This window comes from Eupeodes corollae, chromosome 1 (genome assembly GCF_945859685.1).
Source record: "Eupeodes corollae chromosome 1, idEupCoro1.1, whole genome shotgun sequence".
Classification (NCBI taxonomy): Eukaryota; Metazoa; Arthropoda; class Insecta; order Diptera; family Syrphidae; genus Eupeodes; species Eupeodes corollae.
This window is the reverse complement of record NC_079147.1, coordinates 483769-491977: the sequence shown is the minus strand read 5'-3', so window position 1 is coordinate 491977 and position 8209 is coordinate 483769.

Below are 8209 nucleotides of genomic sequence, written 5' to 3'. Positions count from 1 at the left end.
AAAAAACTCAGCAATTTTTACATTCTTAGAACGATTGATTTAAATGATTGTAGTACCCGTGGCATGATGGTTAGTGCGTTGGACTGTCATGCAAGGGGTCTTGGGTTCAATCCCTGCCTGTGCCACCTTAATTTAAAAAATTAATTTTCGCGGGTACTGCCTCTTGCGAGGAATTGACAATTCCTTCAAGAGTAATTCTTGTCACGAAAAAGTGCTTTCTCAAATTAGCAGTTCGGATTCGGCCTAAAATTGTAGGTCCTTTCCATTCCTGACAACAGTACTCGCACACAGGATTGGTTGCGAGTTGTAAGTCACTAGGCCCTGGCTTACAACGGACTGTTGCGCCACCCAATTTATTTTATTTATAAAACGATTGTTCCACTTTTTTGAAGAATGGAACTTTTAGTTGCATTGTTTGCACTTTTTTTTTATTATATTTATTAAAGTTATTTAATTTGACAATGTTTTGTTCTCTTTAACTGTCTAGGGACTCTGAAAACTTTTTCTAAACGTAAAGTATTTTGAAAGGTAAAATTAAAACGACGAAACAGTATTATACAGAATTTTGATATGCAGAGTTCTGCAAAACTGTGTTCCGAATAGCTCCTTTGTGTTCTCCTATATGAAGTAGGACCGACTTCCTTTTGGCTATAAGGGTTACTCTGAGAAAACTTATGCTTAAATGTTTAAACAAAATACAAAATAAAACTATCCTCCTATTAACTCTGCTCTTAAAAGGGACGCATTCTGTTTTGCAGTAATAACTATGATGATATTGTCTTTTCTGAACATAATGTTCGGTATATATGTACGAATATGATTTGACATTTACAAAAATTGTAGTTTTTTTAACAACAAAGCTCCTTTTTCACGCAAAAATCAAATAATATGTTCTTCATTTATATTCAATTCAAGCATAAAAAGAGGCTGTGATGCGACCCACACTCTTAACTTTCCGTCTATCTATTTGACTAAAACGTAAACGAACTATTAACAATAATATTTTGTGTGAGATAAAACATTTTAAGTCAATATATTTCTTCGTTATCCTTATACTTGAGTCGAAAATTATTACTTATCAGTTGTCAGCTGATTTTTTTATAACAAATTAACTAAAAGTTAAGAATGATATTTTATACATTATGATAAAATTAGTTGCATATCTGGTTTTGTTTCTAAGATTATTAGTCGAAAACCAATTTTTACCAGTCGTAGTCGGATTTTTGTTAAAGTTTTTATTTCTATATTTAAGAAAAAATCCAGATTCGATTTTTTAAATACCATTCTTCAACACAGACCAAAATCATTTTGAAGTCAATACCTTTAATTTTTTAACAAAATATTTAGCATCGCCCATCAACATGAACCAATTGTATGTATTAGGGCGTACGACGAGAAGAAAAGATTAACTTATATTTTTGTATATAATTAGTAAATAATTTGTTAAAAACGTCATCGGAAACATCAAACGATTTTTACATTTTCTTTGTGCATTTGAAAACAACCATTATGCAAATTATTTTAAGATGATATCTCTTCTAGTTCTTAAAATATGATCGAAGAAACAAAACATCCCGAATATAAAAAGACATAACAATAAATATGTAAGAAATATTGAAATGTTCAATCCGAAATAAATCCGACTAACCTCACTTCCAATTGGTAGTTAATAAAGATGATTTCCTTTAAACGTTGCATGATTTTTTTCTGTGTGCATACTTGAGGTGAAGCTATTAGTATTTATATTTAAAGTGTATGTAGGGTAGGTGTTCAGTAAATCTAACCGCCTTAACAGTTTAAAGAGGAAGCTCCGTTTAGCTAAGTTGACTTGTGAATTACAGAACTCTCTCTCACCTTCTATTTGAATGAATATTGATAAAACCAGCGCGTTATCCACAAAACAAAGCTAACGTTTTGTGAAATGGCAGTTGTTGTATTCAACACGTGTCTAATGTTCCTCAAAAGTTTGCTGAAAGGAACAATGTAATATAATTTTGCTACCAATATGTTCGTGTTCAAGTTATAATAATGATAAAAGTACAATGGCGTACATTTACATGTGAACACCTGAAAATCTAAAATTGAAAGGGAAATTTGCTATGGAGTTTTTCGTGGTTTAACATACATAACATTTCTTGGAAACAATAAAAGCAATAGGTAATCAATGTCGGTGTGAGAGTTGAGAACTCCATGAAATCCCTCTGTGGCTAAAAGAACATACACAATATTTTAAAACATGTATAAGATTTTAAAATAGTGTCTACGGGCACTAGGGAATGTTTCATTGCTTCATATATTTCAATGGACATATAAGTTAGAATAGTGTATTTAGATGAAAAGGTTTATTAATTGTAAGATACACTTGTTCTCGTATTCAGAGATAACACACGATAAAATAATAATAAATAATAAAATGAAGTAGAAAGCAATTGCTTATAAATATGTAGATTCTTACTAATATCTAACGCAAATAATTGGGCAATTTACTATTTTCGATCAGGTTTTGAATCCGTGTTTTAGTTCTTCTTAATTGACCTTATTCGTTCTTCTTTTTTTTAAGAATGAAAAAATGATCAATCGTATTAAATAAGCTCCAAGTTCTTTACCTTTTTAACTACAATTATTTAAACGATCTCAATTATATTAACATAATCAATAATTCACGTTTCGTAAGGACCTCAAACGGGTTTCATTGAGCTTAGAAGAAAGTCTCAAGATTCATGTGGTATCACAATGGGCCATTGAAGTGGCCTAAGTGTGCCCTACTCCATAACGAACAGCCACTTTAACCTAACCATATCTAAGTTTCAAACGTCTACAACATCGAGCGAGCTGTAAGTTATTTGTTTAAGCTTTTTAGTCTTATAAATCTCACCTCTTTAAAACCGCAATTAATTCAACATGGAAATGAATCCCAGAACGTTGGAGCTAACAAATTACACGGCGAGCATTTGTTATTGACGTTCAATTGTTTTCTTATATTCACTCGATTTAATTCTTAGATGCATTAAACATGGAAATAGGTACGACAAAAAACAACTCAACTTTGTCCTTATCCAAGAACTAAGCCCAATTCTAATAAGCCGCAAAATATTCGAGTTTAAACTTAGCAGAACGAGGACTTTACTCGTATTGCCATACATTTTAATATTGCCATCTCAACAACCACGGTGGCTTGTTTAACTGCATATTTATGAACATTTTGTCAACGAAATAATTAATGTAAATTGCATTTACTGGAAGTTATTTTGCATAATTTTCATGTCGCCTTAAAACCTCAGCTCTTTTTGCAGAGTAAATTGCTCGAATTACATAAGCAATTTTAAATAAAAACAAAAAAAAAGTAAAATAAAAATAAAAAAGAGGACACTGGAAATTTTCTATTTCAAAGTTCTGCCAGTGAGTGGAAATTAATTTTATTTTATTACCGAACTTTTACTTTCAGGAACATTTTTAAAGTACTTTCGCGTGGTCGGTGGTATTTGGTCCGCTGACATTTTTCGCACTTAATTAAATATAATTTTCCTATCTCTGTCTTAAAATCAGTTGAGGGGTTGAATGAATATAGAAAGCTTTACAACCATTTAATATTTTCATTTGGCTCCTATGAGTAGGAAAAGTTAAAACCATCTGGGTGGCCCTCGTCCGACGCGACGCGACGCAGCTGCCGTTGTTTGAACTTACCTTTGCAGGGATAGGGATACACTCTGTACATGGTAAATTACACCTCTAATTTGGGATTAGGGAAATCGATTTTATATATCTACCGTGGTGTTATATTCATTATCATGAGAATTAAATTAACACTCTGTGAAGCCCAAATGTAAGTTATTTTGAATTCCCAGCACACAAAAGGCGGACGGGCCGCTATCCGAATCTATGGTGTCTGGTCTATAACAAAATGTTAGCTTTGTTAAAAAAAAGTTATTAACTTAGAAAAGTGAAGTGTTTTTTTTTTCTCTTTATATTATGTATAGGAACAGGGATAACAATTTTTCCAACAGATGTTACAAAAATGGCCCTGGAAATTATTAGGAGAATAACACTTACGGAAATAGACAATAGAAACTCAAAGTTGAAACGGTTGTGGAAAAGATGATTTCAATTGGATAGCCCAAAGTTAACTTGTTTCGTTAATTTTTAATGTCTATAGTTAGCTTTTTTAACAATACACACATTTTAAATATAAAATTAAAAAAAAGATATTTTATCATAAACTTTATTTAAGTTCACACAACCTGAATAAGATGAAAAATTAGTTTTGATATGATAGGACGAATTCAAATATGTGATCATTTATAGCTGAGGGTAAAAACAAATCGCTACACTATACTCTGCTTCATACAAAAATTTATGTTGTGAGTATATATATGTACATATAAAGCTATGTTTATGTATGCGCATATATAGATAAAAGAAAAAAATGACATCCCAGCCTCCACAACAAGAGTTTTATTTCCATCTTTACTTCCAACTTTAATGTCGTTCTAAGGAAGGAGACATATTAATCATGTTTATTGTTTTTTTCTGGGGTTCCAAGGCAAAGGCGGCTCCATGAGTAGGGTTTATGGGGGTCAGCACCCATCTGACCTCTGAGTTTATTTGCCTAAACAAATACTTTATTTTTATCACATTAATACTTTCTTACAAATAAGTTTAATGGCAAAAATAGTTTAAGGCGGTTTTAAGTTGTTAATATAAATTTGATGACGATATCAACAAAATAAGTTTTAAACTATATATCTTTATTTGGTTAATATCTTAAGAAGTTTCGACTTTTTAGATAAAGGTGTTCTAGAAGTTTTTTTTAAATAGGACTGGATCTGAATTATTTGAACTATGTACGTTATTTAATCAAAACCAAAATTTTGTTAATTTTTCTTTTTCGCAAGCAGTCATTTATGAAGAACTTGGCAAAAATTAAATTGTATGGTAACTGTGTGACTTCCCTCAATCCGGCCTTGTTTAAACGTAAGGCTACAATCCTACATCTGAGATTTATAGCTTAAAATCTTACAAGATTAATACTCAAAGCCATATAAACTAAAATCGATCAAGAAATTCTAAAGTTATAATCATCAAGTTTTCTTAAACCTACAGCTTTTACGAAAATAAAAATAAAAGTGCTTTCTGGGCAGTTTTGTTAAAGCAATCCATTACCTATTTTGTGCACCTCCAATAACAATAAAGATTTATGTGAGCACTAGCAAGCATGATTTGTATATTTACAGACTTAATTTAACTTAACTTATAAGGAGCAAGAATAGTTACAGCAATTATTAAGCTCTAAGTGATAAAAGAGATATTATTGAATGGTAAAACGGAGAGTTTAATTCCTTTGAATCTTCGGTTAGGACAAGAAAATTATATACATATGAATTCAAAATATATTTTATTTCTTATCATGGTTATTGGAAAAGTCAAAAATTTGGATAAACAATTTTTGAGGCTGGTATTTACCCTTGAAACAAAACCATATATAAAGGTTTAATCCTTTCTGAAAGTAAGTAAGTCTTTTCTTAAATCTGCATTATTTATATCGAAATTGGTGTTAGTACGTATCAATTTGTTTCTTAGAATAAACAAGTATCCATAAATGTGTACTCAAAGTTTTTAACTTAGAAAAATACCTTATCCGGATAAGGTGATTTTGAATTATTAACATTCAAAAGGAACTGATTTGTTCTGAATAGAGCTACCAGACGCTTACACAAACGATTGGAACATTTCATCAATTACCTTTTTTTTCAATTAAAAAAGCATTCTTGTGCCTGACAAAGCCTACTACATTGAAAATAAAAAAAGATAACTAGGTTAGGTTAGGTTAGGTTATAGTGGCTGTCCAAGATAGAAACGGACACACTTAGGCCAGTTTAATGGCCAATTGTGATATACCACATGAATCCTGAGGCTTCCTCCTAAACTCCATGGAACCAGTTTGAGTCCCTTACGAAACGTGAGAGGCTGATTTTAGTGATATGATTTAGATCGTTTAGATCGTTAAAGAAGAATTCTTCTAGGTAATTATTGCGTTTTCGAGCCAGAGCAGGGCATGTGCAGAGAAGATGAAGAACTGTTTCCTCCTCGTCCATACAAGTTCTGCAAAAGTCATTTGAGAATACGCCAAGCCACGAAGCGTGCTTTCCTTTTAGACAGTGTCCGGTTATGACACCTATTATCGAGCTTATATGCGATCTGAGAGCAAGCACCTTGAACATTTTAAATCCAGTATTGGTCAGATGTTTTTTGTGGCTTGGCACGTGTTGATGTTGTTCCACCTGGTGCCTGCCCTCCTCACAGCGTCTTGCATTAGCAGCAGTTTACAAGTAGCGATCGGAATGCCAGTACTTGCCAAACGTGGTAGGATGGGCTGTTCTGTACCGTTTCTGGCGAGTTCATCTAACTTATAGTTACCTGGAATGTCTCTTGGCCCGGCAAACAGCGAAGGTGAATATTAAACTGTTGTGCCATCTCCATTAGCAATGATCGAGAGTTATGGACTGTTATAGAGTTTGTAGAGACTGATTCCAAAGATTTGATAGCGGCCTGGCTATCTGAGAAAATACGGATATCAGATGTTGATATCATGTTTTCTAAGCCAAGACAAGACTTACTTTATCGCCAAAAGTTCCGCCTGGAACACGCTACAATGATTAGGAAGGCGGAATGAGAGACTTAAGTTTTTGTCGTTCAGAGATTTTTGTCGAATTGCAGTTGGGTGATGGTGTAGTCTGTGTGCTTTGGAATTGATTCTAAGTACCTAAGAATTACGGAGTGGGCAATGTTGTTGTTAGTCCACTGGGATGAAGCTTTGCGGCGAATAGCAGAGCTTGCAGCTATTTGTTTGTTTAATATGTCAAGAGGTGTTGTTAGGTAGAGTAAGGTGTCCAGTGCCCCAGATGGGGTCGTGCGAAGTGATCCGCCTATACATAGGCAAGCTGAACGTTGGACTTTATTTAGCTTATCCCTGTTTATACCTTTCTCTAAAGAAGTCCACCATACTGCCAAACCGTACTTTAAAATCGGTCTGATTACCGATGTTTATAGCCAATGCATGATTCTGAGTTGTAAACCCCATTTATTACCAATAGATTTTTTGCAAGAAAAGAGAGCTACAGTAGCTTTTTTGACTCTTTCCAGTACGTTGCGTTTCCAATTTAGTTTTTTACCTAAGACAAGACGACCCAGGTATTTATCCTCGTCTGAGAATTTTAATTGGATTCCTTTAATATAGGGAGGGTTGGCAAATGGAATTTTGTATCTCCTCGAAAATAAGACCAAATCTGTTTTGTGTGGGTTAACACCCAGTTCACACCGATCAGCCCAAAGTATAAGTCTGTCCAGGGCATTTCGTAAGAGTTCTTTTAGGATGTTAAGATGATTTCCTGGAACTGCTATAGCAACGTCGTCCACATAGGCTAGCAGTCTGAAGCCCTCCGCATCCAGACTAGTTAGGATTTCATTCACCACTAGGTTCCAGAGGAGAGGGGATAGAACACCACCTTGCGGTGTCCCTAAGAATGTTATTAAAAAATAAAAATAAATTGGGTAGCGCAACAGTCCGTTGAGAACTAGGGCCTAGGGCTTAGTGACTTACAACTCTCAACCGTTCCTGTGTGCGAAGACTGTTGTCAGGGATGGAGGGGACCTACAGTTTTTTAAGCCGAATCCGAACGGATAATTTGAGAAAGCACTTTTTATACCAAGAATTACTTTTGGAGAATTTGTCAATTCCTAGCAAGAGGCAGTACCCATGAAAAAAACTAAAGATGGCATAGGCAGGCATCGAACCCAAGAACTTTTTCATGACAGTCCAAAGTACTAACCATCGGGTACTATGAATGTTATTCAAACAGCCAATTTGTTGCTTTTAGTAAGGTATTTGATAGGAACAACTTTAAAATTTCACCAACAAGCAATGAATTTTGACAAATGTAATCAGAAATTGTTTAATGGAATTTAATCGACCTCCATCATATACACGCGGAAAGCTAGCTAATAGTCAATTTGACTATCAAAAATGTCATAGCCACTTATCACTTAAGTTGATTTTGTAAATTTTGCTTTCATAGGTTTTAAAAATCTGTCTTACAACATAAAACTATTTTTTTAAGGAAATACCTAAGTGACATTTTCTTTACGTAGTTACCTACTTTAAGCTCAAAATCATTGAGGTAATTAGATCTTACAATAGGGTACGGTAATCGAT